This window comes from Mirounga angustirostris, unplaced genomic scaffold (genome assembly GCF_029215605.1).
Source record: "Mirounga angustirostris isolate CCGP_5_RB_7025 unplaced genomic scaffold, mMirAng1.0.hap1 SCAF_1, whole genome shotgun sequence".
In the NCBI taxonomy this organism is placed as follows: domain Eukaryota; kingdom Metazoa; phylum Chordata; class Mammalia; order Carnivora; family Phocidae; genus Mirounga; species Mirounga angustirostris.
In genome coordinates, this window is record NW_026991709.1 from 154,509,989 (window position 1) to 154,536,193 (window position 26,205).

At 47.8% G+C, this 26,205-nt stretch overlaps 1 long non-coding RNA gene across 1 annotated transcript in view; it reads left to right on the forward strand.

The window, feature by feature from the left end:
* The window catches only part of LOC123863978 (uncharacterized), a 73,067-nt gene that overhangs the window by 41,561 nt on the left and 5,301 nt on the right, over window positions 1-26,205 (forward strand). The window contains exon 4 of the long non-coding RNA XR_006795689.3: window positions 25,282-25,368. This is a non-coding gene — a long non-coding RNA (uncharacterized LOC123863978). The remainder of the gene's footprint in view (window positions 1-25,281; window positions 25,369-26,205) is intronic.

Genomic DNA, 26,205 nt, shown 5'->3' on the forward strand with positions numbered 1-26,205 from the left:
CTTAAGTGCTTACTGTCCCCCAGGCACAGTTGGAGGGGCTGCGCATAATATGTTATCTCATTCACAAGCACTGCCAGCAACTGCCTGAGGCAGGTACTAGTATTGTTCCCATTTTATAGATGAAGAAGCTGAGGAAGAGAGAAACTGAATCCTGTGCCCAAGGTCACATGCAAGCCAGTAGGAGGTGGAGAGGGAATTCTGGCCCAGGCAGCTTGCCTCCCAAACCAGGGCCTGCTGCAGGGGCTGGGGGAGGGGAAGTTTCCCTAGGCTCTGAGTGTTCAAGCAAAGCCGGCATGTGCTCTGGTAACCTAATCCTAAGTGGCCAGGCTGGACAGGACTTCGAGCCAGCTGGCCAAGCAAGCCGATCTTCATGTTGATCAAGCTGAGCAAAAAGCAAGAGCTGAGGTGGTTGCCTTAGGGGATCCTCCTTCCCTCCAAGGGGAGAGCCAGAATGGGAACCTGAGTCCCGTTCTGCAGGAGGCAGGGCATTGTGACCCAGCCTCACACGGAGCAGGTGAGTCAGGGTCTGGCACTTTGTCGCCACGGTGACTCAGGGCCAGAGCTGTGCCTGGGCAGGGCTGCTGCAGGCTGTCCCGTGTCCCTGAGCTAATCCAGGTTCCACACTCCCTCATCTCTCAGTCCGGAGAAGGAAAGAGCAAACAATAGCTTGGGGTGGGGCGGGCAGTATCCCTGGTTCTGAAGTGCATTCTGAAGCAGAGAGACTTGTTCTTGTTGGGATGCGAGGATCATCCGTGCTACCCCAGGAAACTGGGGCTGTGTGAGCAGCCATCCAGGGCAGTGGTGGCCCCCGCTGCCGAAGCTGCAATATCCGGTAGCGCTAAGGTATTTTGGTGAGGATTCTATTACTTTGGCACTGGTCTAAGATAGTTTCCCCCTGGCACTTAGATATATTGGCTCACAAGGCGATTAATGGGATGGGACCTTCCGAAAAGTCCAGGTCTTACACTGGGGGTGGGGGAGGGGAGAGAAGAATGGGCAATAATGTGAACAAAAGAAGAGCAAAAATCAAGAATGAAAGTGAGACTTTACTACTGACCTTACAAAAACAAGGGTTTTTAAGGGACTGCTATGAACAATGGGATGGCCACAATTTAGATAACCTACATGAAATGAATGAATTCCTAGAAAGGCAAAAACTATAAAAATGGACTCGAGAAAAAATAAACATTCTCAACAGACTTATACTGAATGGAGAGACTGGATCAGTCATTTAAAAACTCCCTTCAAAGAGATGCCCAGGCCTATATGTCTTCACTGGTGAATGATACCAAACATTTAAAGAAGAAATAGTAATCCTTCACAAAGTCTTTCAAAAGCTAGAAGAGGAAGGAATACTTTGTAACTCATTAAATGAGGCCAGTATTAACCTGACACCAAAACTCTCTAATACAGATTCAATGTAGTGCCTATCAAAATACCAGCTTGCTCTTTTGCAGAACTTGACAGGCTGATCCTAAAACTCATATGGAAATACAAGGAATGCAGAATAACCAAAATAATCTTGAATAAGGAGAAAAAGTTGGAGGAATCACATATGCTTGTTTCAAAACTTATTATAAAGCTACAGTCATCAAGCCAGCATGATATTGGCGTAAGAATAGACAATTAAATCCATAAAATAGAATCAGCAGTCTAGAGATAAGCCCTTACCCTTATGCTCAATTGATTTTCAACAAGGGTGCCATGACAGTTCAGTGGGTAGGAATAGTCTTTTTAACACATGGTGCTAGGACAGCTGGATAGCCACATGCAAAAGAATGAGTGTGAATCTGTACCTCACATTTTACACCAAAATTAACTCAAAATGAATAATAGACCTAAACGTAAGAGCCAGAACTCTAAAACTCTTAGAAGAAAACATAGAAGTAAATTTTTGTGACTTTGGATTAAATAATGATTTCTTGCACATAACACAAAAAGCAGTTTATAAAAGTGAAGACAGGTCAGTTGGACTTTATCAAAACTGCTTTTTGCTGCAAATGGTACTACCACAAAATGAGAAGGCAACCCACAGACTAGGAAAACAAATTTGCCAATCGTATATCTGATAAGGGACTCATATCCTGAATACATGAGAACTTTTCTTTTTTTATTATGTTATGTTAATCACCGAACATTACATCATTAGTTCTTGGGGTAGTGTTCCATGATTCATTGTTTGCGTATAACACCCAGTGCTCCATGCAGTACGTGCCCTCCTTAATACCCATCACTGGGCTAACCCATCCCCCCACCCCCCTCTCCCTAGAACCCTCAGTTTGTTTCTCAGAATCCATAGTCTCTTATGGTTCATCTCCCCCTCTGGTTTCCCCCCTTATTCTTCCCTTCCTGCTATCTTCTTCTTCTTCTTCTTCTTCTTTTTTTTTTTTTAAACATATAATGTATTATTTGTTTCAGAGGTACAGGTCTGTGATTCAACAGTCTTACACAATTCACAGCGCTCACCATAGCACATACCCTCCCCAATGTCTAACATCCAGCCACCCCATCCCTCCCACCCCCCACCACTCCAGCAACCCTCAGTTTGTTTCCTGAGATTAAGAATTCTTCATATCAGTGAGATCATATGATACATGTCTTTCTCTGATTGACTTATTTTGCTCAGCATAATACCCTCCAGTTCCATGCACGTCGTTGCAAATGGCAAGATTTCCTTCCTTTTGATGGCTGCATAGTATTCCATTGTATATATATACCACATCTTCTTTATCCATTCATCTGTCGATGGACATCTTGGCTCTTTCCACAGTTTGGTCATTGTGGACATTGCTGCTATAAACATCGGGGTGCATGTACCCCTTCGGATCCCTACATTTTTATCTTTGGGGTAAATACCCAGTAGTGCAATTGCTGGGTCGTATGGTAGTTCTATTTTCAACTTTTTGAGGAACCTCCATACTGTTTTCCAGAGTGGCTGCACCAGCTTGCATTCCCACCAAGAGTGTAAGAGGGTTCCCCTTTCTCCGCATCCCTGCCAACATCTGTCGTTTCCTGACTTGTTAATTTTAGCCATTCTGACTGGTGTGAGGCGGTATCTCATTACATGAGAACTCTTACAACTCGATAATCAAAAGACAACCTAATTTGAAAATGAGCAAAGATCTGGGCAGACATTTCGCCAAGAGACAAATAGCAACAAGCACACAAAAACATGTTCAATAGCTCAGTCATCGTTAGCCATTGGAGAAATGTAAATCAAAACCATAATGACATCACTTTGCATCCACTAGGATGGCTATAATCAAAAGCACAGACAACAGTGTTGGTGAAGATGTGGAGAAACTGGAACCCTCCGACACCGCAGATGGGAATGTCAAATAGGGTGGCCACTTTGGAAAACAGTTGGCAGTCCCTCAAAAAGTTAAACGTATCGTTTCCATAGGCCCAGCCAATCTACCTCTCAGAGAATTAAAAACATATGTTCACACAAAACTTGTGCACAACTGTTCATAGCAGCATTATTTATCACAGTCAAAATTGAAAAAATCCAAGTGTCTATCAATGGATGAATGGATTAAAAACTGTGGAATAGCTACACAATGGAATATTATTTGTCAATAAAAAGGAATGAAGTACTTACTCACGTTACAGCATGGATGAACCTTGAATACTTTATGCTAAGTGAAAGAAGCCAGACATGAAAGGCCATATACTGTATATACTCTATTTATAGGAAATGTCCAGAATAGGCAAATCCACAGAGACAGAAAGTAGATGAATGCTTGCCAGAACTGGGAGAGGAGGAAGGATGGGGAGCGACTGCTAATGGGTATGGGGTTTCTCTCGGGGGTGATGAAAATGTTCTAAAATTAGACATTGGTGATGGTTGCACAACTCTGAATATACATTAAACCGACTAAATTGTGCACTTTAAGTTTATGGTATGTAAGTGTCAATAAAACTGTTAAAATTCTAGGGGATTAGTTTCAAATACTATGATAAAAGAATACAGTGGATACTCGGTAGCTCCTTAATTAATGTAATGTATATACATTGATATGGAAAGTTATTCACAATATAGTGAGTGGGGGAGAAGCAGGTTATAATTCATTACCACATGATCTCAGTTGTTTTTTTACAACATGATCTCAGTTTTAAATAAACAAGGCATGTGTGTAAAATAAAATTTGGAAGGATATATATGAGAAGAGTAATTTTCACTGAGTACCACATAATAATCTATTCTTTTTCAAGTTTTTATTTAATCTTCGAAAAAGTAATAAAATCCCATGGCATAAAAGTCAAAAGCTCTAACAGACTATCTAGTGAAAAAAATCTCCAAACCACCCTGTTCTCCTTCCAGGTGGCAACTAATATTACCAGTGTCCTGAGTGTCCTTTGGGAGAGTGTGACCCACATGGGGCCTGCTGTGCACGCTGCTTAGCACCTTATTGTACTCACTTAACTGTGAATCTTGTCCATACTGAGTTATAACAGGAGTCCTCACTCTTCTTTTTATGGTTAAGTAGCTCTCCATTCTGCAGATGTACCGTTGAAAGATTATAGTCACGCATTTCTTGTTACTGCACTTAGCAGGTATTTGACTCGGAATCAGAAAGAGATTAGGCTATTTCTCCAAAAGCAGTATATGTCCTGGGGATTCAGATCTAAGAAGAGTGAGTGGGGTGGGGGGTGGGGGGGTTGCATGAGGAGCCCGAGAACCCCAGCTGTGAAAGCGGAAGGAGAGCAGGAGAGAAGGGGTGCCCTCTGCCACTGGGGAGGGGCCCAGGAGAGATGCTGGGACTGAGCAAGGAGTCCCCATAGCATTTAAGAATCACTCCTTCTTCCTTTTCCCACCTAGTCCCTGCAGAGAGAATTTGAGATCTGCTGGGGGCTGGGGAGCAGCATTCGAGTCCCCAGGGCCGCTCCTGCCTTGGCTCCTCCAGTAATCTCTCCCTGCCCCCCAGCCCAGCTCTAAATAGGACTTCCTGCCCTTGAGCACATGCTGCAGTGCTTGAGAGACCTCTGGGAACTTTATATTCTACTCTTTCTAGAGCTTCTTAGGTCATTTAACCTCCACCATGCAGAAACTTGGGAAAGTGCCTGGCTTTGATTCCAGCCTCCCCCTTCCTCGCTGTGTGACCTTGAGCCAGTTACCCAGTCTTTCTGCAGCTCGGTCTCCTATCTCACAGCACATGTAAGGGGAAGATTTCGCCACCTTTGTTGTCATCCTGGCACGGAGGGAGGGGCTCCCAGATGGCACTCCGTGTGTTGGCTGCCCACAGCCCTTCAGGGAGCAGAGAGAAAGGCCAATTGTGTGAAGGGAGGGATAAAGGGATGGGGAGGCAAAGAGCTCCTCTTCCTTCATCTTCATCTGTCCCCCATGTCCTTCTTGCCCTGTGCTTGTTCAGCTTCTGGAAGGCATTTCCTACTGGCCCTCCCTGCTTGCGTCCAGCCCCTCTCCAGCTTGGTGGTCTGCTGTGAATGGGGCAGGAAAGAGGAAGAAAGGAAGAGACTCTCGTAGTGGCTACTCTTACTGTGTGAAGGCCTGCTCCTGGTCAAGTTCGTGCTCAGCACTCTGGGTTTTTTTTGTTTGTTTGTTTACTGCTTACTGGATCAAAACAGAATAAAATGCTTCAGGTCTGCTGGTTGCCTTATGACTTTCCGTTACTTCTTCAGATGAGCTCTCTCCTTCCCCACCCCTTCCATTCCACACCCCCACTTGGACTCAGCCCAGTCTGCCTCAGGGGACTTTCCTGGTGCTGGTCCTTGGCTCGTCACTGCCTGGGTTCTACAAGTACAAACTTCTCTTTCTCTTTGTCACTGAGCTTGTTTATTTGTAAATATTCTTACCCCTTATGCTTCCTGACACCTACCCCCAAGGACATTGACTTCAGAGGTTCTAGCAAGAACTATCTACAGCCCTTCCTTTGGGCTGGGCATGAACATGGGGTTCCTGGCCTCCTGGGCCTGGACCGGCATGTGACCATCCCAAGGGCTCAGCCTGCCTCACTGGGACAGGTTTGCAGACAATTTCTGATTAATAAGTTGTCAAAATGGAAAAGGAGTCATAAGACCCAATATCCCAGCTGAGGAAGAAATTAAATTTCTGGAAGTTGGCCCGGAATAACGACCAGGTATTTTCTTCCACAGGAGTTCACACTTGACTTGACCAAGTTCAGAAGGAGGAATTGTCTTGCAGAGGCTCAGTCTGGATCAGACAGGGCCTCAGGACCCACCATTCCAATGAGAACAACCCAAGTATGCACAGGGATTTTCACTGGAGCATCACTAAGAGCTTTACAAATAACAGTGAATCTTCACAGAAGCCTTCACAGAGAGGCAGGCAGGTAGGAAGGAGGCTTCTCTCTTTGAAGATGGAGGTGCCAAGCCAAGAAATGATTTATCTGAGAGCATGAAATGCCAATGACCAAGAAAGGGAATGCTTTTCCAAGCACCTGATTGCATGCACAATTATTTAATGCTGACAAATTACTTATTTGAAATAATGCTGACTAACAGCATTTATCAAGCACTTTTTATAGGCTGGGCCCTGGGGAAGATAGTTTGCATAATTCATCCTCATAGTATTCTTAAATGTTGGTGTCATTATTGTGCCCATTTTACCAGTGAGGTTCAGAGAGTTTCCCTCACTTATGTTACACGACTGGCGAGTGAAGGAACTAAGATCATAACCCAGCTCCCTCTCTGCCAGAGCCAGTGCCTTCCTCTGTCCTACTCCTCAGTCCAGTGTGCAGTTTTAAATATGTGTCAACAACCTCAAAAATGTCCCTGCTCTCTGATCCAACAATCCCATGTCTGGTAACCTGTTCTCATGCAATACTTCTTAATGTGGGATAAGTGTCTTACAGTTCAACATGGCTAAGGACACACTTCTTCTCCCCCAAATCCCACTGATAGAATATGTGATAGAAAAAATACAGAAATAAAAGTAGAGTCCTAGTAGTCGTGGACAGTCAGGAGGGGTGGGAGCATTGTCCAGAAGAAGGAGGCATTTCTGGAAAATAGAAAATTGAGGATGAGATGAAGGGGTAGCTGTAATTGCTGCAGAGCTGAATGAACGACTGTCACAGGTGACTTCTCTCTGCAGAGTTCTGGAAGAAGGGTGACAAACACTGGGTGCAGGAGTGAGCAGGCAACAGACTGCAGGGTGGTTGAGCTAGTTCCTTCCCACTGTCCACCATCTGTTCCCCTGCTCACACACAGTCACCTGAGGCTGGCTCCTGTATCCCAAACTGCATTCCTGGCCAACCAAATGGGATTCTCTAGGGGTAAGGAAGTGCCTTCCAGCCACCACCCAGATGGTCTGCCCAGATGTTCATCTACAAGTATCAACAGACAACCAAGAATTGCTGGAAGTTTCTGAAAAGCCAGAACCTGAAAGAAGGGCAAAAATAGAACTGACTCCAAGAAAACAGAATTAATACCTAAAACAGAAGAAAACTTTAATTAAAATGAATATCCTTGAAAGAGTTAAATGAGTATCCTATCCATTAAAAAAAATAACGTTAATGAAAAATAAATAATAAAGTCTCTATGAAAAAGATACCAATTTCTTGGAAATTAAAGCCATGATTGGCAAAATTTAAAAACACAGTACATGGGCTAAATAGACAAATGAAAACCAAATTGGTAAGCTGGAAGATCAAGCTAAGGGATATTCCAAAAATGTGTTAGAAAAAAATAAAGAGGTGCCATCATTTACTAAGTTACATGGTATGAAGTATAGAATCAGACACTGATTTATCTTTCTTATGGGAGTTCCAGAGGAGACTCACAGAGAACATAGAGAATGGATAGAAGGAAATAAAAAAAGATATAGTAGAAGAAAATGTCTTAGTGCTGAAGAAACACTTCAGGTAGAAAAGGACCCAGGGAGAGCTGAGTAAGAATAAAGCAAGCTTCTAAAATTCAATTTTTAAAAAAGGCAATGAATCTCCTAGAAAAATGGATAAAGAGTATAGATAATTCACAGAAGAGAATATAAGTGTGGCTAGTAAATAAGTGAAAAGAGCTTAATCTTACATATCAGGGAAATACAAGTACTTTATACCCATCCAACTGGCATAAATGAAACACACCACAATATCCAGTGTTGATGATATGATAAATCAGCAATTTCACAAATGTCATTCGTTGTAGCCTGCCAGAGGGCATCTTAGCAGCAGCTATGAAAACCTTAAATGTAATTCAACACTTATATTTCTAGGAATCCATTCTTTTTTTTTTTTAAGATTTTATTTATTTATTTATTTATTTATTTATTTATTTATTTATTTATTTATTTATTTTAGAGAGAGAGAAAATATGTGCAAGCAGGGGGAGAGGCAGAGGGAGAGGGAATCTCAAGCAGACTCCGCACTGAGCATGGAGCCCGACACAGGGCTCGATCTCATGACCCTGAGTTCATGACCTGAGACGAAATCAAGAGTGGGATGCTTAACCGACTGAGCCACCCAGGCACCCCTTTAGGAATCCATTCTGCAAAAATTTTCACCCATGTCCACAAAGACCTATGGACAAAGATGTTCATTGGGCCATTGTTTGTAATTGTGATTATTGGAAATCATGTAAGTGTTCATTAACAGAAACACAAATTATGTTGTGTGAGTGTGTGCATTATGCACGTGTGCACCCATCATGGAGTTCCATGCAACCATCCTAAAGGATGAGGTAGATGTTTGTGCTCTGATAGAAGATGATTTCTAAGTGAAAAAACATCACTGTTGAGGTATTGGGGCTACTTTCATTCTTCTTGCCAGTGTTTCTTCAGCTCAGGGAAGCTTCCATTGACTATTTCTTTGATTATTTCATTTCCTCCTCTGAGAATCTTATCAGATGAATGTTCAAACTTTGAGGACTGTGTCTCTTAACTTAGCCCTCACATCTGCCACATCTTTGCCTATTTGTGTGCCCTTTTTAATAGAAACCTCAACAGAAGTTACAAGAAGTAACTTGTTCTTCAGTTGTTCCATACTCAATTACTGAGTTTAAAAGAATTTTTAATAGTCAAACTTTTATCTCCATTGTCTTTGTTTCTATTTTCATATCAACCTGGTCTTCGATGGTTGTAATGTCCTCTTCAATTATTCTGGGGATACTAATTGCATTTGCAAATAATAAAGTCTCCTTATATTTGCTTTGTTAATTTTGTTTCCTTGGGAGTTGGGTCCAACTACCTGTAGGGCCAGGTACCTATCTTTTGTGATGCTGGCTCTTAAATATTTTGCTTTCCTGCTTCTGTCTGCCCTCAGAATCAAAATTTAAAATAAAAAAAATCTAAATTTTGATGATCCAAGAGTTGTCTAGGGTGTGGGGTTATGGGTTCTCTGCATACTTCTGGTGGGAGTATAAATTGATAGCCATTTGGAAGATGATTTGAAAATACCTTTAAAATCTAAATGTGTATAATCTTTTTTTTTTGAAGTAGGCTCCATGCCCAGCATGGAGCCCAATGTGGGGTTTAAACTCATAACCCTGAGATCAAGACTTGAGCTGAGATCAAGAGTTGGATGCTTAATCGACAAAGTCACCCAGCCGTCCCTAAATGTGTAAAACCTTTGATTTAATCATTCCTCTTTCAGTTTTGGAACCCTAGAGGAATACTCACCCATGTGCACAGAGATGTTTACTGCAACTTTGTTTGCAGATGTGAAAATAAAATAACCAAATAAATCCACACACAAAATCGGTATTTCCATAGGTACTTACATATGTGAATAGTGCATAAAACACAGTGAAGGTCAAAGAGCAAACTGATACTAGCTGTTATCCCTAGGTAGATACTGAGATTGAGTGATGTTAAGGGAGATTTATTATTTAAATGTTAATAAGAACATATTAACAAACAAATGGCAGAGGGAGCCATACCCAGGCTCCCAGGACAGGCACCAGTCTGGCTTGAGCTCAGTGTGTGTGTGGGGGCGGTGGTGTCCCCACAGAGGACGTGATCACAGAGAATGTAGTTGGGGATGGAGCAGGACAGCTGGTATTCAAGAGGCCGAGAGTTCTTTCCCAAAGCCCTGTTCTTACCAGGGAGGGAACTTCCAACTGGACTTAAAGAGACATTTTAATATATTTATCGGGATACCGGAGAAATATTTCCAAAAATTCTCATCTCTCATAATAATTTGTAGAAAGGGGACTCCATGGTCAACCAGCTAGGGCAATGTTCTATGCTATTGTTGGTTTGCAACCCTCTGGGGAGCTTCACCGGTGAAATCTGAAACCAGCCACATATGGAGGGCAGGGAGAGATGAAGAAGGAGGCAAGCCACCCCAGGTTGGTAGGTGGCAGGTGTTCTCAACACCACATCACATCTCAAGGCTGCGTGCTTGGAGCAGCCTCTGGGAGCTGGGAAGGCAAGGGGAACCCACATTCCAAAGACAGGGCAGAGGTGAGGAGTTCCAAGTGCCTGGGTCCAGCTCATAGGTCACCTGGCAGTCATGTCTTTGCAACTGTAGACATTAGGATATTAGAGGCTCAGCAACCATAGTTCAGACACCAGTGAACTTAATGCTTCTCAAACTTATTTGACTCTGGGACCACCCCACATTTTCTCTAGTAATAGCAATTAACATCTTGGAAACCCATTTTAATTAATAATGTGTGCTTCTTCCCATCCCTTCCCCCCACCATAATGTACATAAGTGGGGCAAGTTCAGGAGGTTTGCACAGGTGCTGGGAGAGAGAAGGAAGCGGGGGACAACATGTTGGTGCCCTTAGATACTGGTCCTTTCCCTAGACCTCTGGACCAGTGTTTAAATCTCCTGAAGAAGCTGTGCCCACTGGGAGTTTAGATTCAAACTCAGACCACTGGGGTACCCAGAGGAATGCAGCTGGGGTCCTGGGGCAGGTGCTCATGCTCTCCAGAGGTATTGGGAGCAGCAGGTGAGGGGATCCCTAGGCTGGGTGCCTTCCTGGGCAGGAGACAAAGACACAGTCTTCTGGAGAAGAGGAGTGTGAAACTCTTCTCCAGCAACACCTGAGTGAGCTGCAGAGAGGCATGGAGGTCTTCACGGCAAGAAGAGCAATGGCAATGAAATATGGGCTGTTACCATTAATGTGAATTCACTGTACCCACTAAGTGGTGTAATTCTGGTTATTTTTTAAAAGGTGGTTGCAGGTCTTTCTGTATTTTAGGGCTATTCTGCCCAACATGGTTGCCACTAGCCACATGTGGTTATTGAGCATTTGAAAAGTGGTTAGTCTGAATTGGAGATGTGCTGTACATGCAAAATATACATCAGATTTAAAATATCTTGTTACATGCCAGAATTAAAATATCTCATTAATAATTTTAAATTGGGTAAATGTTGAAATGATAACATTTTGGATATATTAGGTTAAATAGAGAATATTAAAATTAATCCTACCTGTTTCTTTTTAAAAAGATTTTATTTATTTATTTATTTATTTATTTATTTATTTATTTATTTATTTATAGCGGGAGAGGGGTGAGGGGGCGATAGGGAGGGGTAGAGGGCGAGGGAGAGAAAATCCCAGGCAGACTCCGTGCTGAGCATGGAGCTCAAAGCAGGGCTCAATCTCATGACCCTAAGATCATGACCCAAGCCAAAATCGAGAGTCGGGTGCTTAACCGACTGAGCCACCCAGGCACCCCTGTTTTAAGTGTAACTACTGGACATTCAGTGGAAACCAGTCAGAGAGAAAACAAGTTTTTGCCCTTTGGTTTGAGAAAGTGTTTTTGGACCCAGACCTGGGGAAGACTCTGAGGCAAATGGGAGGTCAACTGCTTTGTATAAGAAGGTAGAAGGAAAGGAAAGTAACAGAGTGGGACCAGGACAGATGAGTATGGCCCGGGGCCAGGTCTCAGGGGAGAAGAAATGGAGGCAGGCTGGGAGGGAGGCCCAGGAACACAGCTGTAGCCAGAGACCAGGGAGACAGATGGCCAAGAAAAGGCTTCCTTAGTCCCTGAGGCAAGGCTAGCCGTGAGTTTTGCCAGCCGTGGGGTCCGTTTGTAAGTTATAAAGTCCTATGCCGTAGGACTCCTCTGCTGTCTCCACATCCCAAGGACAGACTGCGTGGGGCTGGGGGGAGCTGTGTCCACGCTGAGGTGAGGACAGTGATGTACAAAGCAATGGCCTGACAGGCAGAGGTGAGGAGGGAAGGTGAAGAGCAAAGGTAGAGACTGAAAGGTCAGGCCACTGTGAGGACAGTGTGACACCCAGAAATCCTTGTAAGTGTCCATCAGAGCCTTGGACCCCTGACAGGGACGTGCAAGGCAGCTGAGCGGTTCATTTGGGTTTTGAAAGGAAGGATCAGCCCAGGAGGCTGGCCAATTCGAGGATGTTGTAGTGTCCTCAGGCGTGCTGGGCATTGGGGGTCAGGGAAGTCTGGCGGCAGGTCTGGCTGGATAGGTGAGGACATGCAACAGAGCAGGGTTAAAATCCACACTAGTGAATCACGGGGAAAGGTCTCGAGGATGCACTGTTGGGTGATGGAGCAGCAGGGTGTGCTCACAGGTGGGAAGCGCCTTCTCCACGTGCCCCTCCTGAAACACCCACGGCCTTCTCAGCCTGCTCTCCATCTCAGGAGGCTGGCTGGCGAAGTTGACATATGCCAGCCTCCTTGCCCCATGACTTTGGGCAGGGACTGGCCAGTGGGGGTCTTGCTGAAGGTCCAGAGGGAGGGAGGGAGTGAGGGGGAGGTACTGAGCTCCTGGTCCTTCCCTGCAGTGCTTCAGGCAGGCTGTCCCTCGACCTTGAGCCCCCTCCACAAGGTTCTCCCTTTCTCTCTCTCACCAGCTTCCAACATCTACTCCTTCCCCTCATCCCTGCTGCTAGGGCTCCCCAGGGTCACCAGGCCTGGGCTACTGCACGTTCCTCTTGTTTCCAGTCTGCCCTTTGCTTCCGACAGAGCCCCTGGAAGATCTACAGGACATACATATGCTAACTTTTGTGCATGTAAGGGAGGAGGCAGAGTGAAAATACATATTCGAATTTGCATAAAAATACTAGATTGCACTTACATGTGGAATCTTAAAAACAAAACAAACAGAAACAAAATCACAAATGCAGGAAACAAATCCGTGGTTGGGGGGGGCGGGGGGATGGATAAAATAGGTGCAGGGGATTAGGAGGTACAGACTTGCAGTTATTTAACAAGAAAGAAACCAGTGAAAGTAGCTTACTGTAAGGGGGGACAGTGGGAGGAAACAGTGAGCTAGCGCAGAGGTGGAGTAAAATTTCTCATTCTCTCTCATTTTTATTATTTTGCTTTTGAACCATGTGAATTATTTATCCAACAGACAAAAGTAAACTGGAAAGAATCTGCTCCACCCCAAGTCGGATTATACGGGGGAGTCAGTTTAATTCCGCCTAGACCTTTCACTGAGGAAACTCAAAATCTTGAGCTGGAAAAGCCAGGGCACAGAGGGAAGTGGTTTCTCTGAGTTGGCTCCGTGGAGCACCCCACCTGCCACGCTCCCTCCTCCTGTCCTTCTAGGGCGCCGGCCTTAACCACCAGTATCCAGGAGAGAGAGCAAAACCAACTTACACAAGAAAGCCGATCAGGAAAACAAGGGAAACCCGAAAAGCAGCATCTCTGGAGGGACAGCGTTCGTGCTGCTCACTCCAACCTTAAGCGGTGCTGCTCAGTCTGTGGGTTTTGCTATTGGAAACTTCCAGAAGTCCTGGTAAGATCCATTCCTTTGGCTGGCTTGCCATGTGAAATGCCCCAGGCACGTGCCCTGAGCTTGGAGAATGTTCAGCCCCTTCCTTACTGGACCTTCTCCCCCGCCCTCCAGTTTTTGGTAAGTGTGTCCTCTGGGCCTCCTATGACAGGGACACAGACACAGAGCTCAAGCCACACCTGGAGAGGCGCCTCCCGCAACCTTGGACCTCAGCCTCACACACAGGGAACTTTGACCTTTGCTATTTCTCTGCTTTGTGGAATAATCAGAGGAACCGACTTGGGAACAGAGCTCTCATTCACAAAGCTTAGCGCTCATGCCTTATTAATCCTCCGAGTCATCATTACAAGGCAGGGAGAGGCCAAATGCTATTATAGCCTTTTAGCCAGAACAGAAGGGTAATGACCTGCCTTGTGTCATGCATGAGTCATGAGCAGAGTGGGGTCTAAACCCTGCTCTCTGGACCCTGCGCAGCCCTCTCCTGGCCCTCAGCAGGGGGAGGAGGGAAAGCACACATGTGTGCACAGCTCTGGAAGGTGCTCTTCGCTTCTTTTCCAGGCCTCCCTGCTTGCTGTGGGAAGGTAGATGGAAGATGCACAGATGGGCCTAGCAGTTACCTGAGCAGTGTGACCTTAAGTTCAAGGTCAAAGATCTTCCCCCATAGACGCACAGCTACCCGAATAGTTATCACTCGTCCTCCTTTGGGGGTGGGGCACCATTCATGGCGGCATTGCCCAAAGTGAGCTCCAGGTCCAAGACAATTAGGAAACACTGGACAAGGGACAGTCCGTGCCTCCCTGAAGGATCTTCCCCTGGGCCATGGTAAAACATGACCTCGCTCTGGTACTGTCAGTCCAGGCTGGTTCATCAGTCAGGCCGAATCTGGGGCAGAGACCAGGACAGGTCAGTTCTATTTGGGCAGGAGGGCATCACAGAGGTGGCGGGGGGGGGTCCCTGAGGAGGTGGGGCCACCCTTTTCGGAGGCAGACCAAGGGCAGAAGGAAACCATGTCTGAGGTGAAGGCTGTGGGGAGAGACAAACAGGAGGCAGGGCCTTCAGAAGGGTGCGGGAGAGCGCTAAGGACCAACTGGCTCAGGCTTGCGTTTAGCTTGGGGTAAAAGGCATACCCCCAGTCTCACCCCCAGTCTCTTCCATGTGCTACCCCTTTTCCCAGTGCCGGGATAAATCATTTTCATGTGTCTTCACAGTTTCCAGATAGAAACATGACACTCAGAGAGGTAAAGTGCCCAAGTCTACACAGCCAGGAAATGGTCGAACTGGAATTTGAACCCCTGTCTGGCTGGAGCCGAAATGTTCCCACCACTCCCCAGAACATGCCGCCACATTTACCCCCAGATCTGAGCAAGCTGTGGGGAGGGAGAGAGAGAGGGGCAAAGTGGACGAGCTCAGAGATGAAGAGGAAACGGTGAGGGTGAAGTGGAGACCGGGAAATCCTGCGGGTGTGCACTGAGCACCGTCAGCTATTTTAATGTCAAGGCCAGGATGCTGCCTGAAAGAATGGCAAAGAAAAAGGTGTTTGCTTCTGCAGTTGGCCTTTAAAATACATTTTTCTTCACCAGTTGGAGCCCTGGTAAACATCTGGATCTTCCTGAATTAAACCTTTGACATTTAAGAAAATAATTTCAGATAACAAAGCAAATAGGCTTCAGGCTTTGTAGGCAGAAATCCCCTGCCCTCTGAGATACCAGGCTGTTCCTGCTTCCTTGGTGCCTGCGTTTAATGAACTTGCTGGAAGATGCTCCAGAGATGAGTTGGCCATCCCGGTAAAGCATGGCTGACCTGTGATGCAGGAGGAAGGCAGGGCCAGCAGGAGCTGCTGATCACATATCCGGCAGGGCCTACAGACAAGGTACCTGGATGGTTGGCCTTGTTTGACTCTTCTGCATTCCCTGTGAGCTCCCTCTGCAAGGGGGCCGTGGAAGTGTCTGGAGCTATGTCCACTCTGTGGTGTAGGACTCCCACCCCTTCTCCAAAGTTCCATAGGAAAAGTTGCCATGTAAGTCAAGCTGGAAATGCCCACCAGTTGCAGTGACGGTCATTCCCAGCTCTGCCATGTCAGGTGACCTTGAGCCAGTTACTTCACTGTGTTTCTGTTTTCTCATCTGGAAAATTTGAGTGTTATAATAACATGACTTACCTCATGGGATCTTTGGGGAGATGTGCAAGGCCCTTGGAACAGTCCTGGGGCACTGAGCGCCCTGGGAGCGTGCTGGTATTACTCGTTCTGGCGAGCCTGTGGGCATCACATGGTGCAGGGGGTGGGAGGATTTATTGCACACCTTCTATGTGTCAGAGAGTTTCCACAGATGATCTCCTTCAAAGCCTCCCCATGATCCTGTAAGAAAGAGGTTATCACCAAAGTTTACAGATAAGGACTCAGATAAATCACTTTGCCTAAGGTCACAGAATTTGGGGACTAGGAATCAGGGTTTGAACACACATCAGTCTGGCTCCAAGCTGAATTATGTTGCACTTCCTCCCTGAAGCCCACCAGGCCTGAATTCTCATTCCCGACACTGGACTAGGATACTAATGAAACCACAGCCCTGGAGGCAGGAGCTGGGAACCCAGGCCATGATCACTCAGCCCCTCTGCCCATCATGGATGGGCCTTTTCAGTCATTCCCAATTCCAATTTGAGGGCCCAGTGGGGAGTGGCCAGGAAGAGACACTGAGGGAACAGAAAAGTGAGAACAAACTAGAAGAGGAGTTGGGATCCTTGGGGCCACGAGTCAGCACATACCAGCAGAGATGTTTCTGTCTGTCCTCCCTGGCTCTGGACCACCTCCTAGAAGAGCAGGCCCCAGGCACAGTGTCGGGCGAGAGGCGAGCACGTCGGGATGCAGGAGGGTGACTGAACGCCAAGCCCCAGCCGCCCTACAGCTGTGATCTCATTTAATCTCCACAGTAACCCTACGGGGTGATGATTAGTGTGCACTTTATAGACCAGGCAGCTCAAGCCCATTAAAGTTAAACGAGTTGCTCAAAGTCACCCAACAGAAACAGTGATGCTGTTCATAAAATAGATAGTATGTAATGTGCAACAGCGGAGGCTGGGCCCCTCCCTGTGGCTAGAGCTTAGTAACGCCCAGCCTGAGGGCTAAGGAAACGGAGGCAGGGCTAGGATTCCAGGAGGACAAGGACTGGGCAGCACAGGAAGGAGGGAGACAGCAGAGCTAAGGAAGTGGAGGCAGGGCAGAAGGCAGTTAGGGAGACTGGGAATGCAGAGCCCCACCTGGGCAGGGTCGGCTAGGCCAGTGCGTGAGAGCCCACTGGCGCCTAGAGCAGACGGGGGCCAAACTTGCTGCCTCCTTGCAAAGCACCGGTACAGACCTATTTACCAGCTTTTGAACGGCAGCCTTACTTCAGCCTTCCCCCAGGGGCTCAGAGGTGGGAAAGCTCAGGAGGGAAACAGAAGTTGTAGAAGTTTCCCAGACATGGGAGGGGGAGAGGAAGCAGCCTGGTGCAGAGTCGATCGGGTCAGATCAGACCCAGGAGGGAACCTGCAAATATTGGCTCAAGTAATGAGCAGGCCGCAGGGACTGGGGTCATCCTCCACAAGCGCCCATCTTGGGCCTCCTCTCTGGCCCCAAAGCTAGGTCCCCGCTGTACATCCCCTCAGGGCTCCCGTATTTCCCTCCAGCTCACGTTTCTTAGAATAGCCCAATTCTGCAGGGAACCTCCACCCCTCTCAGCTGTGGGGCCCTGTAGGTCCCAATAGGCCAGTCTCACCCTCCTGGGTGCCTGGGTCATATCCTGGAGAGAGTCCTTATGATTGGCTCCACTTTCATGACCCGTACACCTCATGGGTCAGCCACCAATGGTGGGTGGAGCTCCCCTGGGTCACCCCCACCCTGCCGGTGTCTTCCCTTGGAATCATCCCGACACACTGGCAGGCATCCTGCTGACAAGTCTGGTCACACCGCAGGAGCTGGGCAAGGCTCAGGCTGGGCACTCACATCCCCAGTCCAGGCAAAGGGGTGGCAGGTGGCTTCACTCACTGGGAATGGGGCTCAGGAATCCTGCCAGGCCCCTGGTGGCTCCTCATCAGAGGACCCTTGGCCATGTAGACAGGACTGTTTTGGTCCTCACAGTTTTCTTGCTTGTCCTTAGGTAGAAGTGATAAAAATGCCCCTTAAGAAACTTCGCACGAACTAAGTTGTAGTCTAAGGCTTTCAAAAGAAAGAACAAGGGTAAAGAGGCTTGTGGGCTGCAGAGTTCCCAGTTTATAATAGCAATGCCATTTGCTTGCAATAGGAATGTCAATAACACAGATCTCCCGAGGAGCTGAAAGAGATGAACACAAACCACACCATGGCTAAGGAGACCTTGAGGTTTGCAGTCCATCAGGCCGTTCCAGGATCGCCTAATAATGGCCGCACAGCTCCCAACCTGAAGCAGAAGAGCAAGCCTGTGAGGGCCCGGCACCCCAACATGCTGACTGGTCTCTGCAGCCCCCGGGGCGGGCCACCCAGCAGCCCGCTGTGGCAGCACTGTGCACGCAGTGCGTCCCCGTCTCCAGCTCCCCCTGAGAAGGAGCTGTCCCCACCTGGTTAACTGCTGCCCCCAGCGCCCAGCACTGGACTGGGGACAGAACAGGTCCTCGGGAACACTTGCTAAGTCTGTGGCAGCCCTGTCACCAACCCCACAGTGCCTGGGGGCACGTGCTGGGGAAGGTCATTGAAAAGACATGAGTGCCGGTTGACCCGTGAGCCGGACCCAGGCGACGAGAGGCTCCTGGTCTTGGGGCCCCAGCCCTGTCCTTGGGATGTGGGAATGAGGCTTGCCTTTCCCACTCCCAGAGGCTGCTGCAAGGACAAGGTCTGGAGATGGTGATGTGGTGTTGAGAACACCTGCACGGTATCCCCGTCTGAACCCACTTAAGGCCTCTCTCTTTATAAACTTTTAAGATGTGGCGGGCAGGTGCAGGGATCCGCGTGTCTCGCTACCGCCCAAGACGAACCTCATAGGTCAGTTCCCTTTGCTATTAAACGGGCCACCTACCCAGCTGGAGGGGCCAGCCTCTTTCTTCCATCTCTCCCTGCCCTCCGCACTCAGGGGCCAGCTCGCATTTCACCCAGGGAGGGTTGCCGACGGCACATCCCAGGTACACCGTTGCAGGCTGTGTGACCGTCACCTCTCCGTGCCTCGGTCTCCTCATGGGGGTAATAATAGTACTTGGCCCATAGGGTGGCTGTGAGGCGGAAGAAACTGCTCAGAGATGAGGTAACAGGGCTCCTCTGTCTTTTTTCTATTCTGTCAGCTGTCTCTGTGGTCTGAGCCTGGTCCGCCCCTCCTGGGAGAGCGAGTGTCTATGTTCTCCCCACCTTCAGGCCTGAGCCGAAGTCCGTGTTCTTGCCTGCCACCACTTCAGCCAAGCCAGGAGGGTCCCCGGCCAGCCATCCTCCTACCCCGGGATCCAGCCCTGGACGCTGCTCCACGCTCATTAACTGTGAGACACGGGGCAAGTTGTGTGACTCCCCTGTGCCTCAGTTTCCTCCTCTGTAAAATGGGGGTGAAGCACCGCTTTAGAAGGGGTGTAGCGAGCTTTAGTGTAAGGCATCCAGTAAGTGCGACCAGCAACTGTCTGCTGGTTTTATTAATGGTGCTGGTACTGTCACGGGCGTTGTCTTAGCTCTCCAGCGCCCAGCTGCTCCCCGTCTTCGCTGCCAGAGCCTAGCACGTAGTCATCCATCAGATTCACCAGACATCTGCTGGGTGCTGGCCAGGTGCTATGCCCTGGGCACATAAGGATGTGCGGTACGTGAGGGATGTCCAGTGGTTCTTTCATCCATTTTCTCGGGGTTCTAGTCTGGCTTCCTGACTGTCTACCCTTGCTAGTAGTGATGCTAGAGTAACGTCTGCCCCTAATTGGGCACCCCCCATGTCATTCATATACACATTACCCAGTTAGATCCATGCACGGCCCTAGTGCGAAGTGTTGCTACCTTCATTGCCAGCTAAGGAACAGAGAGGCACGGAGAGGTCAGGGAACTTGCCCGTGCCCCTGCAGGGAGGGGTGCCAGCCCCAGGATCTGAACAGATGCCTGTTTCACTCCTCACCCTCCACCATGCTCTGGGAGGCCTGGGAGAGGTAAGATCTCCTCTCCTTGCGGAGCCCACCTCCCTGTTCTGGAGGGCCACCATCCCCGGGCACAGTGGGACCCTCCCTCCTTCTATCCCTGAGAAACTGGAAACCCTTCAGCAGCTTCTTGTCTCCGCACCAGAAAGACTTTCCAGCAACCAGGAGCGCTGGCTTCTTTCATGGGGCTGTGCGCATTCATGTTTTCTTTGGAGGTGCTTCGTGGAAAATATTAGCCCACGAACTACATAGCCATTCAGAGATGCAATCCAAAGAGGCACAAGTGTTCCAGAAATCGCTGAGAGTGAAAATGGCCCACAGACGTCCAGGTTCCAGGCCCAGATCTGGGAACAGTGCAGGGCCACGTCTGTACTTGAGCCCACAGATGGCTGTTCTGGTAGCAGGTCATCTGGGAGAATGTCATGACAAAGGCAGAAGATACTGCTCTTCTGATTTTAGATCTGCTCAGGGACCGAAAAGGAGCATGGCTGGGGGTGGGGGAGGGAGCAGGAACCAGGATGTTTACCTCCACCAACTAGGAGAGGCCCCTGCAACCCCTTGAAAATGCATTTGCCTTTGTCACATACAGAAGGCCCAGACCTAACATCCCTTCCCATTCGTTCCCATCGGCCCGCGTGCAGGAGCTGAAGTTCTGTCACGGCCGCGCCATGCAAGGCTCCACAGGGCACGCAGGAAAGGCAGTGCAGGGGCTTACAGCCCGCAGCCTGCTTTTTGTCCTTCGCACACTGTCGGCAGTACCTGCTGCATGGTTTTGCAAAATACAACCAAAGTGTTAAAAACATGCCTACCTTTTAACCCAGCAATTCCAAATGCAGAGATTTAGCTTAAGGACATAATCAAGCACATGAAACAATTTAGCTACAAGAGGGTTCGGATGATTGTTTGGTTTGGTTTTGGTTTTGTTTTTTACTTTTTACTTGTTTTTAATAGTCGCAAAGAGCCACCCCACTCCGGGCGCCTGGGTAGCTCAGTCGGCTAAGCGGCTGCCTTCGGCTCAGGTCATGGTCCCAGGGTCCTGGGATCGAGCCCCGCATCGGGCTCCCTGCTCCGCGGGGAGCCTGCTTCTCCCTCTCCCACTCCCACTGCTTGTGTTCCCTCTCTCGCTGTCTCTCTCTGTCAAAATAAATAAATAAAATCTTAAAAAAAAAAAATAGTAGCAAAGGATTGGAAACGAGCCAGATGAGCAAGAAGAGGGGGCTGGTTACCAAAAGAGGAGTGTATTACACAATGGAGTGGTATTTGGTCATCACAATGATTCTGTAAAAGTGTCTTTACTGGAAGAGGAGCCTTGATACATTATTAAGGGAAAGGAATTATGAAATACGCTGTGATCATATGTACATTCGGATCCCATTTGTGCACACGTGTATGTGCGTGCGCACACACACACACACCTCTCTGCATATGGAAGTCTACACAGGACCCCAGTGTTTGGTTTTTCATTATCTTGACAAGGCCTGTGCCGGGGCCCCCTTGTTCATCCCTGGAAGAGTGAGTCATCACTTCCAAGGGATCTAAAGGGGCCTTTCAGAAGGTGTGTGTTGGTGGGGGGTTGGGAGTGGTGATAGCTCAGGCCTAAGATGCTTCCATCCACGTGGAGGCAGTGGCCCTGCTATGACAGGATTCTCTCCATCCCTCCAACTCCCCATCCTTGTCACCCTCCCTGGAGGGAGGGGCTTAATCTGATCAAGAGTTTGGAAGGAGAAATTGGACAGGAATAGCCCAAACCCTCTTGGGTCTCTCTACTTCCCTATGTTGTAGATCTCACAGGATAGGCATCTTGGTCCAGCTTTGCCAGGACAAGGTGAGTTAGATGCCTAATTCTGGGATTCAGAGTGTGGAAGGACATGTAGTCTCTTTGTCCAACATCAGCTTTATCGGGACAAGTGACCTTCTGGTCTCCATCTGCCTTACCATTCCTTTGTTTAATTTCTCAGTGGGTTTGGGACTCAAGTGAGGACATGAGAAAGGGGATGTTATTCGCGGGGCCCACTCAAACATCTCAACATTCTGGGTCCACTTTTGGAAGCGAGACAGTGGAACCAACTCCTTTCGTTCAAGGATTGAGAAGCTAAGCTGTCTGATTGCTGGGGGCTTATCCCTGGAGGGAAAGGCAGCTGGGACTGGACATCAGAAGGATTTGGACTATAAGCTCCAAGAGCATAGGGACCCATGTGGGGCGGGCTGTGTGTGGGACTGAGGGACCCTAAGTTTAGGGTGGCCTTGATGGCGTGGTATGGAGGGATTAGGGTCACTGTCTGCCCTTGGGCAAGGAGTGAGGTCATCACGAGGCCTTGCTCAGCCCCGTCTCTGTGGCCACAGCGGTGCAGTGTTCCCCATGACGTGGTGTGGGCACTAAAGACAAGTGGAGAAGTAGCTGTAGTGGAATATTAGGGGTCACTGCAGACCGTTTCTGTGTAAACCCAGCATCTGTTCCTGGGCCGTGCAGGGATCTGGGGTGCCCCAGGAGGGAGGTGAGGCTCTTCCTGCTAATCTAAGGCCTGCTCCTAAACTTGCCTTTGTCTACAGGGACTTCCTTAATGACCCTATGGCTTTAAATACTAACATTTTGCTTTTGAAACTCAAATTTATGTCTCTAGCCCCAGTCTCTCCCCAAAACCCCAGGCTGGCCTCCTTGACATCCCATGTGGGTATTATTATCTCCAACTTAACATTTTAAAACCAGCTTCTGACCCATCTCCCCAACCAGTCCTCCCGCAGCCTCCCCATCTCTCCATTCTCTGGCTGTCTCGGGGCAATCTTGGAGTCACTTTGACCTTCTCTCCCATCTCACGGTTCCACTAGGAAACCCCTTCAGTTCTACCTTCAAATACATCAAGCCACCACCTCCGATATCCTCCTGGTTATTTAACTATTGTCTCTCACTTGGATTGTTGTAATAGCCTCAAGACAGGTCCCCTGCTCCTACTTTTGCCCGTCTGCAGTTTGTTGTCAATGTTAAACCTTTTTTGCCCAACTGCTCTGCTCGAATCTTCCAGTAGTGTCCCATCTCACTCAGAGAACGGCCCGATCCCTTCACTGGCCCCAAGGCCCCACCCAGTCCGGCTCCATGACCTCCCTATCTCGCCTCCCACATCCTATTCACACTGACACACTCTCTCTTCCAGGCACACTGACCTCCTCTGTCCCTAAGTCATGCCAGGTACCCTTCTGCCTCAGGGCTTTTGTACATGCTGTTTCTGCTTCTGGAACACTCTTCCCCATCCTCTCCAGATGGCTCAGTCCTTCAGGTTGTTGCTTTCGGGCTTTCTCTGATCACCCCACTGAAAATTTCAGCCTGCCTGACACTCCCAAAGCCCTTCCCCTGCTGTGGTATTTCCATTGCACTTATCCCCAGCTGTCATACTATTTTTCTTATTCATTTGTTTCTTGTCTGTCTTCCCTGACCAGAATGTCCTTTGGGCAATGGCAGAGCTTTTTGTTCTCTATCACTGCTGTTTCCCCAGCACCCAGAAGGGTGCTTGGCACATAATAAGTGTTCAATAAATAGCTGTTGAATGAGTGAATGGATCAAAAGTTGGGTGACTGATAGTTTTAATTGAATTTGGAAAAATAAAAGAAGTATGACCTACTGTGCACAAAAGTGTCATGGAGAAATTCACACCAAGCACACACAGGAAAAATCAGGCTGTATTTACACTAAAATGTTATAGTGGTTTTCCCTTTGGGGGGGGCAGGGAGCTGCAGATGACATTCTTTCTCTCTCTCTGTTTTTATCTAAACATTATTTCTAACTAATCTACAATATATTGTTTCTGTAATGAAGTAAAAGTAGAGGAGTAATTTTTTTTTTTTTAACGGTGCTTGCTATCAGGGAAATACAAATCAAAACCACAGTGAGATACCAACTTACATCACTCAGAAAGATTAAAATTAACAAGATAGGAAACAACAAATGTTGGTGAGGGGATGTGGAGAAAGGGGAACCCTCTTACACTGTTGGTTAAAAATAGAGCTATCCTACGACCCAGCAATTGCACTACTAGGTATTTACCCCAAAGATACAAATGTAATTATCCAAAGGGGCACCTGCATCCCAATGTGCATAGCAGCAATGTCCACAATAATCAAACTGTGGAAAAAGCCCAGATGTCCCTTGACAGATGAATGGATAAAGAAGATGTGGTTCATATATACAATGGAATATTACTTAGCCATCAGAAAGGATGAATATTTACCATTTACATCGACGTGGATGGAACTGGAGGGGATTATACTGAGTGAAATAAGTCAATCAGAGAAAGACAATTATCATATGGTTTCATTCATATGTGGAATACAAGAAACAGCACAGAGGACAGCACAGAGGGGAAGGGAGAGAAAACTGAAGGGGAAGTCATCAGAGAGGGAGAAAAACCATGAGAGACTCTTGACTCTGGGAAACAAACTGAGGGTTGCTGGAGGGGAGGTGAGTTGGAGGAGAGGTGGTCACTGGGTGATGGACATGGAGGAGGGCACATGATGTGATGAGCACTGGGTGTTATATGCAACTGATGAATTATTGAACTCTACCTCTGGAACTAATGATGTAGTATATGTTGGCTAACTGAATTTGAATAAAAAACTTTAAAAAACCTGGTGCTTGCTATAAGTTATAAGACGTCCAGAGGTGAAGATTGTTTGTAGACGTCTGGGCATTTCTAAATCTCTCAGAGACTCTCCCTAGTCTAAGATGCTCCATGTCTGGCAGGACTGCTAGCTCTCTACCCATCAGGTGTTCTTTGTTCATACCAGCTGAACAGCTTCTGACTATACCCGAGAAAGGCTGGTGCATCAGTAAACCTGCTGTCATCGAGAAAGGAAGTCACACACTCAACCAATGGCCACCTTGCTTGGTATCCTGGCTAGCGTGGCCCTTGAGTAAACCATCGTAAGGTTCACGGAGCTCTGTGGCTGACAGAGCATTTTCACGTGAATCCTGTTCCTGTATCCTTGCAACAGCTTCCTATGTTACCTGTCATTCCCTTCCCCAGGGAGGCTGGGGTGGGGGGTTCAGCACTTTGGCCAAGATCCCGCAGCTGGCTTCTCCCACAAACAGCCAGGAAGGAACAAGGAGTTAGTCAGAAGGCTTTCCTGAGGGCAGCAGCGTCTGGGCTGATGACAGCTAATGACAGCTAAGCCCTTGGAGTGCTTAGAGCAAACGGAGGTGAAGAACGGCAGTAGGGGTCTGTCTAGGAAAGGAGATGCAACGCCTCTCTTATCTCAGCAGTATGAGAGTGCCTCTCAGGGAGGGAGAAAAGACCTTAATAAATGTTTGGGGTAGAGTGCCAGGTCTTGAGGGGAAGCTACTCTGCCATACAAAACAACGTGAGAACTATTTTTCAGCTCCCAGGAGAGTCTGAGAGAGGATAAAGGAAAGGGGGGGAGGGGAAGGTGGAGGGGGTGGGCGGGACTGGGGGAGGTCAGTGTGGGGCGGCCAGAGGCTCAAGGATCAGAGACGCTCTTCTGTTGGTTTGAGGTTGTGTTGCTGTGACTGAATGTGCTCTTGTCTCCCCTCCCAGCCCTTTCACTCCTGACGTGAATTCTGCTCTGCTCATAAACATTTCATAGCAGAAGGATTCGTGATGTACTTGACAGAAACTGTGCAGGTAAGAGCCCAGAAGAAGGGCCACACACACACACACACACACACACACACACACACACACGCAAGCGGGAGCCAGGGTGGGGCGGGGCAGTAGGGGACACAAGGGGACACAAGCACATGAGCCCTATAAGGGCATACAAAAGTCTTGGGGAGAGCTTTAGGTTCCTAAAGACCACAAATCTGATGGCTCAAGTCAACTCTACCTGGATCTCCATGAGGTGGAAAGAGGTCCGGGGGTGTGGGGCTAATATCTGTGTTACATCTACAAGGAAAGTATAAGGGTTGGCATTTAGGGCAAATTTATTTTCCCCCTCTAAACAATTTCCCTTGTTTGAGTCAAAAAGCTAGAATTACTAAGTGCAAAGAACAACACACTCGTTCCCTGCCCCATTTCCTGCCTTACTTGGGAACAAGGCTTAATGGATCCTTTTCTTTTATAGACAATGTTACCTGCTGAGTCATATAGAAACTCTAATCTTTTCTCACTGGCGCAGGTTTTCAGATATCAAAGAACTTGAAGAATGCACACAAATAAGTAGCATTTGGGTTTATCCATCAGTCCTCTATGAGTTTAGTCAGCATAGATCAGTTTTCCTGTTTGCTCCATTTGTTCCCATAGACTGGCAGCCGCCAGCGCTGGACAGAAGCTGGGATTTATCACTGTAATCCTTTTCCTCTTCCCAGGGCTGGGCTGGGGCATGAGGTCACACAGAGCTCTGATCATAGCAGAAGGAATTGACAAGGTTCAGCCTCACAACTGGAAGCATTTCCAGGATGCAAGAACAGAGGCATCCTCCCCTCTCCTTTCTCATTTTGTCCTCTCCTTGTCGTCACCCCC